This window comes from Stegostoma tigrinum, chromosome 1 (assembly GCF_030684315.1).
Source record: "Stegostoma tigrinum isolate sSteTig4 chromosome 1, sSteTig4.hap1, whole genome shotgun sequence".
Taxonomy (NCBI): domain Eukaryota; kingdom Metazoa; phylum Chordata; class Chondrichthyes; order Orectolobiformes; family Stegostomatidae; genus Stegostoma; species Stegostoma tigrinum.
Genome location: NC_081354.1, coordinates 132,216,687 through 132,229,929, shown reverse-complemented (window position 1 = coordinate 132,229,929; position 13,243 = coordinate 132,216,687).

Genomic DNA, 13,243 nt, shown 5'->3' with positions numbered 1-13,243 from the left:
AAGCCCTTGAGTAGGTGATGGTATGTTCTATTCTGAAGATTAAAAAATCCACTTACTGTAAAAAATTGCAGCTACAGATTTTCAGAAGATATTTTGAGCAAATTGTATCAGTAATTTTTTTTTGTCCAAAGGATCTCAATGTAGCTGCCAGCATAAGCTTCTACTTTCAATGTGGTATACACCCACCTCTATTGCTGGTAGATAATTTTCGCTGCAGCCATGTTTCACACACAATGGAGGGAACTGATGTAAAGGTGACGGTTTGGGTGCCAGTCAAGTTTTGTCATACTTGGTGTCAAAATTATTGAGAGTTATTGGAGTTGCAGTCATTGAGGCAGGATGAGAGTATTACATCAAACTCCTGATTAGCAGTTTCTAAATTGGTAAATGTTGCCTCAAAATCTATGACATACATAGGACAAGGAAAGAGGTTCTGCATCGTCGTAATGAGAGGCTGAGCACAAAATTACAAAGCAGACCTCAAAGGTAATAATCTCTGAATCTCTCACCCAGCTTCGTATTGTCTCCAACCTTAGAAATGTAACACATAATTCTGCCATCTGTTTATATTGTGAATAGCTGGGCTTCAGGTGCTGTTCCCTGCTTTACCCCACTAGTCACTGGCTGTTACTTGTAAAATTACCCATTTGGTCCTAATCTTCATTTCCTGTCTGCTAGCCAGTTCTCTGTCCATGTCAGTACTCTGCACCCAATCCCAAATGCTGTAATTTTATGTGCTGACCTCTTATGTGGCACCTTATCCAAATCCTTCTAAAAATCCAACTAAACTACATCAGTTAGCTCCCCTTTTGAACTGTACTAGTAATTTCCTCAAAAAATTCTGGTAGATTTGTCAAGTATGACTTCCCTTTCATAAACCCATGCTGACATCGGCCAGTCTTATCATTGTTTTCCAAATGTCTTGCTATTAAATCTTTTATAATGTACTTTCACATTTTTCCAACTACCAATGTCAGGCTAAGTAGTTGTTAATTCCATGTTTTCTCTCTACTTCCTATTTTAACTGGAGGGCTTACATTAACTATCCTCCAACCCATAGAACTGTTCCAGACTCTATATAAAATCTTGAAAGATGAAAACCAATGCATCTACTATTTTTAGGGTACTTCCTAAAGTACGATAGAATGTGGATTATCAAACACCATGGATTTATTGGCCTTAAGTCCCATCAATTTCCCCAACACCGTTTCCTTACTTACACTGATTTCCCTCAGTTCTGGCTTCTTACTCGATCATGTATTCCCCAACATTTTTGGGATGTTAGTTGTGTCCTCCTTTGTGAAGACAAATCGAAATATATAATAATTAGTCTGCCATCTCTTTATTTGCCATTATAACTTACCCTGTTTCTGATTGTAAGGGACCTACAATTAGAAGAATAAAGAATACAGCACAGGAACAGGCCCTTTGGCTCTTCAAGCCTTTGCTGACACATTTTGCCCTTCCATTTTAAAATTACCTTTGCTTACTGAATCCATATCCTTCTATTCCCTTCCTATTCGTGTATTCATCCATGTGCTTCTTGAATGCTGTTACTGTGTCTGCTTCCACCATCATCTCTGGCAACACGTTCCCGGTACTCACCACCCTTTGTGTGGAAAAACGTGCCTCACACATCTCTTTTAAACTTAGCCCCTTGCACCTTGAACCTGTGTCCTGTAGTAATTGACCCCTCCACCCTGGGAAAAAGCCTCATACATTCCACCCTATCCATGCCCCATCCAGATCCCTCTGCGTATCCATACTCCTAAGGGTTTTGCCATTCACTCTATAATTTCCACCTCTACCTGACCTTCCAAAATGCATGACTGCACATTTGTCTGGATTGAGCTCCATCTGCCATTTTTCTGCCCATGCTGCCAACTGATCTATATCCTGCTGTATCATCTGACAATCCTCTTCACTTTCCACAACTCCACCAATCTTTGTATCATCTGCAAACTTACTAACTAGACAAGTTACATTTTCCTCCAAATAATTTATGTACATTATGAACAGCAGAAATCCCTGTGGAACATCACTAGTTACAGCCCTCCATTCTAAAAAGCATCGCTACCCTCTCTCCTATGACTAAGGCAGTTCTGTATCCATCTTACCAGCTCGCCCCTGATACCATGTGATTTCACCTTTTTTATGAGTCTGTCATGAGGAACATTGTCAAAGGCTTTACTGAAGTCCATGAAGACAACACCAACTGTTTTCCCTTCATCAATCATCTTTGCCATTTCCTGAAAAAACTCAGTCAAGTTAGTGACACATGATCTCCCCCGCAAAAAAAATGCTGTTTATTGCTAATCAGTCCATGTGCTTCTAAATGCCTATAGATCCTGTCCCTGAGAGTCTTTTCCAATAATTTTCCTACCACTGATGTCAGACTCACAGACCTGTAACTCCCTGTATTATTCCTGATACCCATTTTAAACATTAGCTATTCTCCGGTCCTCTGGGACCCCATCTATGTCCAAAGAGGATACAAAGATATCTGTAAATACTCCAGCAATTTGTTCTCTTGCCTCCCTCAATATTCTGGGATAGATCCTATCAGGACCCAGAGACCTATCAATCTTAATACTTTTTAAGATGCACAACACCTCCTCCTTTTTTAATAGCAACTTGCCTTAGAAATTTGACACTCCCTTCCCTGAGATCATTCTCCACCAGTTCCTTCTCTTTGGTGAATACTGATGCAAAGCATTAGTTTAGGAGCTCACCTATCCTGGCTCCATACATTCCCTTTGTCAGTTCCCATCCTCGTAGACCTTACCTACGCTTCCTTTCTCTTTTTGACCAAGGTCATAACATCACTGGTCATTCAAGGTTCATGTAGCTTGCCATACATATCCTTCATTTTCGTAGGAACATGCCATTCCTGAAATTTTATCAGCTGCTATTTGAAATACTCCCACATGTCCGATGTGGATTTACCCCAAACAGCTGCCTCCAATCAAAATTCTCCAGTTACTGCCTAATATTGTTGTCATTCATCTTCCCCCAATTTAACACCTTCACCCAAGGAATGCTGTTATCACTATCCATGAGTAACTTATAACTTGGTGTATTATGGTCACTACTCCTGAAATGCTCCCCGACTGAAACTTCACTCGCTTGGCAAGGCTCATTCCCAAAGCTGGGTCCAATATAACTCCGTCCCTGGTTGGACTGATTACATATTATGTCAAGAAATCTTCCTAAATGGTTTGTACTTCATCCAAGCCCCTAGCATGAAGTGAGTCCTAGTCAATACAGGGGAAGCTAAAATCACCCCTCTCAACAACCCTGCTTTCCAAAATATGTCTACATATTCTCTCTTCTATCTCCCATTGGCTGTAGGGAAGGCTGCAGTATATCCCCAGCATTGTGATTTCACCTTTGCTATTCCCTGAGTTCCACCCATACTGCCTCACTGTATGAGTCCTCTGATGTATCCTCCCTCAATATAGCTGTGAGATACTCCCCCACCCCTTTTACATCCCTTTCCTGAAACATCTAAATTCTCAGACATTTTGCAGCCAGTCCTCTCCATCCTTTAGCCAAGTCTCCGTAATCACAATAACATCATAGTTCCAAGTACTAACCAACACACTGAGTTCATCTATCTTGCCAATTATATTAGTTGCATTGAAACATGTATTTCATACCACCTCTCCTGCTCTTTCCAACAGCATTTACCTGCCTGTCCTTGGTCATGTTTGCCCTGGTTTCTACTTCTCCTTCAATTTCTACATCTTCTGTATTACTCTTCTGGCTTCCATTCCCTGGCAAAATAATTTAACCGCCCCTCCCCTCCCCACAAGTACATCAGTCCTGATCCTGCCCAGGTATAACCTGTCCAGTTTGTACAGTTTCCACCTTCCCTAGAACTGCTCCCAATGCCCCATGAATCTGAAATCCTTCCACTTGCACCATCTTTTCAGCTGCATGTTCATCCTATATACCCTACTGTTTCTACTGTGACTAGTTTCACTAATCTTTTCTCTGAAAGCTTTTGCAATTCATTGTATGTTGCCCTCCAGCTTACTTTTTCCCTCCTTCTTTGTCTCCCCATAATCAATCCATTTGTCTTCCTTTGGTGAAATTTACACTACTCCCAATCCTCAGCTTTGCTTCCTTTGGCCAATTTCTATGCTCCTTCCTTGGGTCTAACACTATTTCTAATTTCTTGTTCGCCATAGTCAGGCCATCTTTCCCATTTTTTTTGTGGCCGATAGAAATGAAAAATTGTCCTTCATATCCCAATGGCAACTGTGCCTATTTCCACCCACCACCTTTCCCCCTTCACTTACAATGCCAACTCATTGAGGACAGGTTGTTCTGCTGTAATGTGTGTTTCGTTAAAACAAATTGGCTGTAATGCAATTGATGCTGTTTGGATAATGTGAACTTTCTGCTGTACAGGTATAGCGATTTCCCTATAACGCGATTTTCAATCACAATTTTGTATAGCTCAAGGTCACACAAGATCGCAACTTTTGTGTTATAAAACCATAAGACTTAGGAGCACAAGTTAGGCCATTAAGCCAATTGAGTCTGCTCTGCCATTCAATCATGGCTGATAAGTTTCTCAACCCATTCCCCTGCTTTCACCCTATAATCCTTGACCCTCTTGACAGTCAAGAACCTATCTATCTCTGTGTTAAATATACTCGATGACCAGGCCTCCTGTGGCAGTGAATTCCACAGATTCACTGGTGTCTGGCTAAACAGGTTTTTTTTATCTCTGTTCTAAAAGGTTTTCCCTTTACTCTAAGGCTGTGCCCTCGGGTCCTAGTCTCTCGTACCAATGGAAACATCTTCCCAACCTCCGTACTGTCCGGGCCATTCAGTATTCTGTAAGTTTCAATTCAATCTCCCCATATCCTTCGAAACTCCATGAGGTGTAGACCCAGAGTCCTCAAACATTCCTAATATGTTAAGTCTTTCCTTCCTGGGATCATTCTCCTGAACCTCCTCCAAATCTGCTCCAGGGTCAGTACATCTTTTCTGAAATATGAGGCCCAAAACCGCGCATAATACTCCAAATGTGGCCTGACCAGAGCCACAAAGAGCCTCAGAGTACATCCCTGCTTTTATATTCAAGTCCTCTCAAAATAAATGCCAAAGTTGCATTTGCCTTCCGAACTACTGAATCAGCCTGCAAGTTTACCTTGAGAGAATCCTGGACTAAATTCCCCAGTCTCTTTGCGCCTCAGACTGCTGAATTTTCTCCCCATTTAGAAAATAGTCCATACTTCTATTCTTCTTCCCAAAGTGCATGACCTTACACTTTCCTATGTTGTACTGCATCTGCCACTTCTTCGCCCACTCTCCTATCCTGTCCAAATCCTTCTGCAGGCTCCCCAAATCCTCAATACTACCTGTCCCTCTATCTAACTTTGCATATAGACGTTACAGGAGAACTACCAGTATTCTCTGTCCAACAGTACTCAAGTGGACATTGTCCAGGAAAAGCAACCCACTTGATTGGTACACATCAAACATCTTCAGCATTATTCCCACTATATGCAGGAGTGAACATTATCTACAAGATCTTCACCCCAAGGCATTTTGGAACCTTAACTGCAGCAGTATGTTTGCTCTCCAAAGCAATATTATAGCGATCCAAAGAACAGGGCTGCCTGGGATATTGCAGATTAGTTACAAAGAGAGACTGAATAAGTTCAGGTTTCTTTATTTGCCACAGAGAAACTTAAGAGATGCCCAGATGGAGATGTATAACATTATGAGGGTCATGGACAGGATTTACAGAAAACAGCCATTTCCCTCAGTTGAAGGGTCAATAACAAAGGGGCATAATTTTAAAGTGAAAGGGAAGAGGTTTCGAGGGGAGTTGAGAAATAAAATCATTCAGAATGTAACTGAACTCTGGAATACACTGCCTAGAGGGTGGTTGAGGCAGGAAGAATCACAACGTTGCAGAAATACTTGGTCAAGCACTTGAAATGTCATAACATTCAAGTCTATAGGTCAAATGGTTGGAAGTGAGACTAGTGTAGACCTAGAGTAGTTTTTTTGGTGCAGGTTTGACGAACCAAAAGGCATCTTCTGTACAGTATGATTCTAATCTTTCAGATTAATCTATTTCAGACATCAGGGACTCCAAAATCTCTTTTCAGTAGAGATCAGCTGGTATTTAAATAGCCAACTGGCCCCAGGAACTGTGCAGGCATGTAACACAGACGGCCCCTGCAAACATGAGAAATAACAGTGGGACAGAGAGAATCCAGGATGAGTGGTCAAATGCACGATATTTAATATATATTGGTTCAGAAGTTTATTCTCGGGGCCAACATATATTTCATAGAACATAGAACATAGAACAGTACAGCACAGAACAGGCCCTTCAGCCCACAATGTTGTGCCGACCATTGATCCTCATGTATGCACCCTCAAATTTCTGTGACCATATACATGTCCAGCAGTCTCTTAAATGACCCCAATGACCTTGCTTCCACAACTGCTGCTGGCAACGCATTCCATGCTCCCACAACTCTCTGCGTAAAGAACCTGCCTCTGACATCCCCTCTATACTTTCCACCAACCAGCTTAAAACTATGACCCCTCGTGCTAGCCATTTCTGCCCTGGGAAATAGTCTCTGGCTATCAACTCTATCTATGCCTCTCATTATCTTGTATACCTCAATTAGGTCCCCTCTCCTCCTCCTTTTCTCCAATGAAAAGAGACCGAGCTCAGTCAACCTCTCTTCATAAGATAAGCCCTCCAGTCCAGGCAGCATCCTGGTAAACCTCCTCTGAACCCTCTCCAAAGCATCCACATCTTTCCTATAATAGGGCGCCCAGAACTGGACGCAGTATTCCAAGTGCGGTCTAACCAAAGTTTTATAGAGCTGCAACAAGATCTCACGACTCTTAAACTCAATCCCCCTGTTAATGAAAGCCAAAACACCATATGCTTTCTTAACAACCCTGTCCACTTGGGTGGCCATTTTAAGGGATCTATGTATCTGCACACCAAGATCCCTCTGTTCCTCCACGCTGCCAAGAATCCTATTCTTAATCCTGTACTCAGCTTTCAAATTCGACCTTCCAAAATGCATCACCTTGCATTTATCCAGGTTGAACTCCATCTGCCACCTCTCAGCCCATCTCTGCATCCTGTCAATGTCCCGCTGCAGCCTACAACAGCCCTCTACACTGTCAACGACACCTCCGACCTTTGTGTCGTCTGCAAACTTGCTGACCCATCCTTCAATCCCCTCATCCAAGTCATTAATAAAAATTACAAACAGTAGAGGCCCAAGGACAGAGCCCTGTGGAACCCCACTCACCACTGACTTCCAGGCAGAATATTTTCCTTCTACTACCACTTTGTTGGCCAGCCAATTCTGTATCCAAGCAGCTAAGTTCCCCTGTATCCCATTCCTCCTGACCTTCTGAATGAGCCTACCATGGGGAACCTTATCAAATGCCTTACTGAAGTCCATATACACCACATCCACAGCTCGACCCTCATCAACTTTTCTAGTCACATCCTCAAAAAACTCGATAAGGTTTGTAAGGCATGACCTACCCCTCACAAAGCCGTGTTGACTGTATTTGATCAAGCCATGCTCTTCCAGATGGTCGTAAATCTTATCCCTCAGAATCCTTTCTAACACGTTGCAGACGACAGACATGAGACTTACCGGTCTATAATTGCTGGGGATTTCCCTATTTCCTTTCTTGAAGAGAGGAATTACATTTGCCTCTCTCCAGTCCTCAGGTACGACTCCAGTGGAGAGCGAGGATGCAAAGATCTTCGCAAGTGGCGAAGCAATTGCATTTCTCGCTTCCCAAAGCAGCCGAGGACAAATCTGGTCCGGGCCTGGCGACTTGTCAATCTTAATGTTTGACAAAATTTTCAGCACATCAGCTTCGTCTATCTCTATCCATTCCAGCATGCACACCTGCTCTTCAAAGGTTTCATTCACTACAAAGTTCGTTTCTTTCATAAAGACAGAAGCAAAAAACTCATTAAGGGCTTCCCCTACCTCCTCAGGCTCCACACACAAGTTCCCTATGCTATCCCTGATCGGCCCTACTCTTTCTTTGACCATTCTCTTATTCCTCACATAAGTGTAAAATGCCTTTGTGTTTTCCCGGATTCCTTCTGCCAAGCCTTTCTCGTGCCCCCTCCTGGCTCTCCTCAGACCTTTTTTGAGCTCCTTCCTTGCCTGCGTGTAATCCTCTCTAGCTGAACTTGACCCTAGCTTCCTCCACCTTATGTAAGCTACCTTCTTCCTTTTCACAAGAAGCTCCACCGCTCTCGTCATCCAAGGTTCCTTTATCTTACCCCTTCTTGCCTGTCTCAGAGGGACATATTTACTCATCACTCCCAACAACTGCTCCTTAAACAGTCTCCACATGTCTATAGTTCCCTTACCATGGAACAACTGCTCCCAGTCCATGCTTCCTAACTCATGTCTAATCGCATGATAGTTTCCTCTTCCCCAATTAAATATCCTCCCATTTTGCCTAATCCTCTCCTTCTCCATAGCTATGTAGAATGTGAGGCAGTTATGGTCACTATCACCAAAATGCTTTCCCACCACAAGATCTGATACCTGCCCCGGCTTGTTTCCGAGCACCAAGTCTAGAATGGCCTCTCCCCTTGTCGGCCTGTCAACGTACTGCGTTAGGAAACCCTCCTGAACACACCTTACAAAAACAGCTCCATTCAAATCTTCTGCTCTAAGGAGGTTCCAATCAATATTAGGAAAGTTAAAGTCACCCATTACAACAACCCTACTGCGTGCACACTTTTCCAAAATCTGTCGACCTATGCTTTCTTCAATCTCCCTGCTGCTATTGGGGGGCCTGTAGTAAACCCCTAACGAGGTGACTACTCCCTTGCTGTTCCTAATTTCCACCCATACTGACTCAGTAGGCAGATCTTCCTCGACAATGGAAGCTTCTGTAGCTGTGATACCCTCTCTGATTAGTAGTGCTACACCCCCTCCTCTTTTTCCCCCCTCCCTATTCTTTTTAAATGTTCTAAACCCTGGAAGATCCAGCAACCATTCCTGCCCATGAGAAACCCATGTCTCCGTTATGGCCACAACATCACAGCACCAGGTACTGATCCATGCTCTAAGTTCATCACTTTTATTCCTGATACTCCTTGCATTAAAGCAAACACACTTTAACTGATCCCTTGGTTCCTTCCCAGGAAAATCCTTCCCACTAGCTGGTCTACCTCTTGCTACTGCCTCACCTGCATCAACGCTCACCTCTGGTATACAGCTCAGGTTCCCACCCCCCTGTCATACTAGTTTAAACCCTCTCGAACTACTCGAGCAAACCTTCCACCCAGGACATTGGTCCCCTTCCAGTTCAGATGCAACCCGTCCTTCTTGTACAGGTCCCACCTTCCCCAGAAGGCAAATCCTTGTAAATCTATACTGTAATTATCGCAGTTTATTTCAGAGCCCCCTTTCCCTCCCCCATTTCTGAAGAAGGGTCCAGATCCAACACATTAGCTTTCCTGCTCCTCTGAAGCTTTCAGGCCTACTGTGTAAGAATCAATTTCCTCATATTGTCCATTTTTGAAGAAAGAATGAAAAAAATCATGTACAATTAAATGGAAAGAGATTACAGAACTTTGAAGGACAGAGGAACGTAAGGGTCTAGGCCCGAAACGTCAGCTTTTGTGCTCCTAAGATGCTGCTTGGCCTGCTGTGTTCATCCAGCTCCACACTTTGTTGTCTAGGAATATAAATGCTCTGGTACATAAACGTCAAAATGGAGGTAGAGCAAGCGATTTGGAAACCAAACTGGATGTGTCTCTTATTGCAAAGGGAATGCAATATAAAAGCAGGGATGTTTTGCTCTCGTTGTACAGGACCTTCGAGAAACCATATTTTAAAAAACTGTCTACAGTTATTATCTAATTGTTTAAGAAAGGACTTAATTGCATTAGAAGCTGTTCAGAGAAAGTTCGCTAGATTGATTCCCACGACGAGAGAATAATCTTATGAGTAAATGTTGGGCAGGTTGGACCTAGAAAAATGAGAGATGATCTTATTGAAACATAAGATCCTGAGGGGACTTGACAGGGGTGCTCTCTTTCTTCAGACACCAATATCTGGGTCATTCAATATTTTGAAGGTAGTATAAGACAGATAATTGATTAACAAGGTGTAAAGGGGTATCAAGGATTCACAGTAAAGTGAAGGCAACACTAGAATCAGAGCTTTCTCTTTGAATGAGGTGCAGATTTAGGGGGGAGAATACCCCATACCTCCTGACTATATAAAAAAAGGTCCATTGCAAATAATGCAACTATTTACCAACTATCTTGCCATAATTGTGTTGCAACCCTTATTTTGAAGTGAGATACCACTGTTAGATCAAGAACTAATTTGCTGAGCAAAATTTAGTCTAACAATCCTCTTTTAATAACAGCAACATATATTTGATATACATCTGTACAACGTGTAACTGCAAAGCGCTAATGGCAGGAATGAACTGTATATATGCATCAAAGGTTTAAATTTAACAAGGGGTGGCACAGTGGCTAGCACTGCTGCCTCATGGGGCTCTGCGTTCTTTTCCACCCTCAGGCAAGTACTAGTATGGAGTTTGCACATTATTCCCATATCTGTGTTGGTTGCTTCCAGCCGTCCAGAGATGTGTAAATTAGGTGGATTGGCCAAACTACGGTGTCCATAGTGTCTGGGATGTGCAGGCTAGGTGGATTAACCGTGGAAATGTGAGGGTTACAGGGATGCAGTAGGGGAGCTAGTTCTGGATAAGACCCTCTTTGGAGGGTTGATGTGGACTCGATGGACTGAAAAGACCGCTTCCACGCTGTAGGGATTTTATAATTTGCTGACTGTGGGACGTGATTAACTTTCTAATGTCACAAACTGGCACCCAGAATGAATTCAGCTTAAATAAATACGCAATCCAAACACTGACTCTTCGCACCACCTGCATTTACCCAGTGAGAGAAGGACACGTGGCTTTCACACAGTGTGAGTGGCAGCCCCAGAAAGGAGCCGTGACTGTGGCGAAGCGGAGACGAAACGGCGGGGGCAGGCCCGAAATGGGAAGGGGAGCCAAGGAAAAGGACGTGGCTATAGACATGGGGGCGGGACCACGGCCATCGGGCACAGCCGTGGTCTGGGTGTGGTAGGGGGGGGGAAGGACGCAACACGTGCGGTCTCGGCGGGTGGGGTTGTGATCGCGAGGGGGCGCGAGCCTGGTTTTCAAACGTTGGGTCCTGGTCGGGAGTCAGTTTGTGGAGAGAGCGCGAGGAATGAAGGGCAGTGTCGATAATGAGAGCCCTGCCCTTGGTGAGCGAGAGGGACAGGGTTAGGGTTAGGATTGCGACGATAGAAGGGATAGAACGGGAGCGGGGTGGGGTAGAACTTCTCTCAGAGTTTCGTGGATTTGCTCATACGTATGAGAATGAGAGATTGAAATTGTGGTTTTTACATGACATCACTCCAAGACACTTAAAAAAAGGTGTGCGTGGGGTGTGACCTTCCTGCAGATCTTTGGCTGTTACTTTGGTAGTTTCGAAACGGAAACCCTTTTAGCATAAACGCGGCAAAAAACTTGCACACCTAAAGTTTTTCTTATTTCCCCAGAGTCTAGGACACCCGGGATTCAACGGGCATGTTACAAATTTCAATCATTTAAATCTTGGCTTATACATAAGGTGCTACCGTGAGTTCTAGTCTGCAAGGGGCGTTCATGCGCAAGTAACACGAGTTAAATTTGAATTTTACAAATACAGAGAACATAGTGGAAAAGTGTGTCGTTGAAATTAATATAAAATGTAGAGTTTGAGCTTTCTCTTGCCAGGTTTGTCAAAGTAAATTGGAAGACGACTTTTAGATCGATATTTAAACTTCGTGGTCTTCCTGGACCATTGCTGGATATAATATTCAAATTCGAAGTGTCATACAAACACGAGGTTGGGAAGAGTGAGGTTAGATGTAAGATCTTGATTCTTTGCTTGAACTACCAACAGGAAGACGGTGTTCCTGGGAGGGTTGGAGGATTAAAATTTACATGGTTGATTGAAGAAGCTGGTTTGTTACTCTGGTCATTTGTTTCCCTTTTGCAAAAGCAATTTTTACACTCTCTTTATTGTTAAGTCTCTTAAGTGGACAATAAGTTCCTGTCAACAACTCATTCTTTTCTTTATTTCATGAATTAGGAAGACAAAGGTATTGGAAAATTAAAATAAAAAACAAATGATTTATTCATTACAGTTGTAATCTTGTCATCTTCAGACTCGTTTACTGTGTGGGGTCTGTATTTTTCATTAAAAAGTTGTAATGAGAAGAAAGGATTGTGACAGTGTTTTAACTATGCTTCTGTTTCTTATGCATTGACATAAAATACTTCTATCTAGAATTGAATTTCTTATGACAGGAAACTTCCTCGACAGTAAACAATGTGCCTTATATAAGCTATAGTTTTTAGGTAACAACAACATACTAATATTTAATAAAAAAACTGAATAATTTCTGTACAGTGAAATTTTGACTGTAAATTGGGGTGAAGGGCAAGACTTCACAATTACAACTGCATCAAATTTTGGATTTACTTTGCCCAAAAGTGAATGAGTGAAACTGATGCATCACCGATTTGAGATTAAAACTTAACTGTGTTTTATCCAAGTGCACATTCAGGTGAGAGGACATGCATTGAGATGTTTACCAAGGAGAGTTCTGCCCTCTTTTTCCAAAGCCATAGTAGAAGCTTTGCACTCTCTCATGATTCCATGGGGATACTAACAGATTTGTTATGCTCAATGTTACATCTGATATCATCTGGGTTAGATATCCACGACAACAATGTTAAGGAAAACAAATTAGAAAAGATGTTTAAAGAACACCCCTGAGAGGTGGTGATATGATATGTCCTCATTATAAATGAAAGAAAATTCCATTAAATAAGGATTCAATTAATGAGAATACTTATTTAGTCACATATATTGTGCAAAGGAGATTTAATGTTTGTTTAATTTTGAGTATTATCTTACAAGGACAAATTTTTTTTCTTATTTCTTGCATAAACACCACTGTCGATCACCATGAAGCTGCAAGGGCCAGGACCAAAGTATATTTTGGACTACCGTTTGTTTGGGCTGGCAGTTTGTCTCCAGAATTTGGTTTATGGGATACTTCTCTCAGAACAGAAGAGTAGCACAAACCTTTGCAATTGAGGATGGTGGGTTTGAAAGTTCAACTTAGATGGATAGGATGAA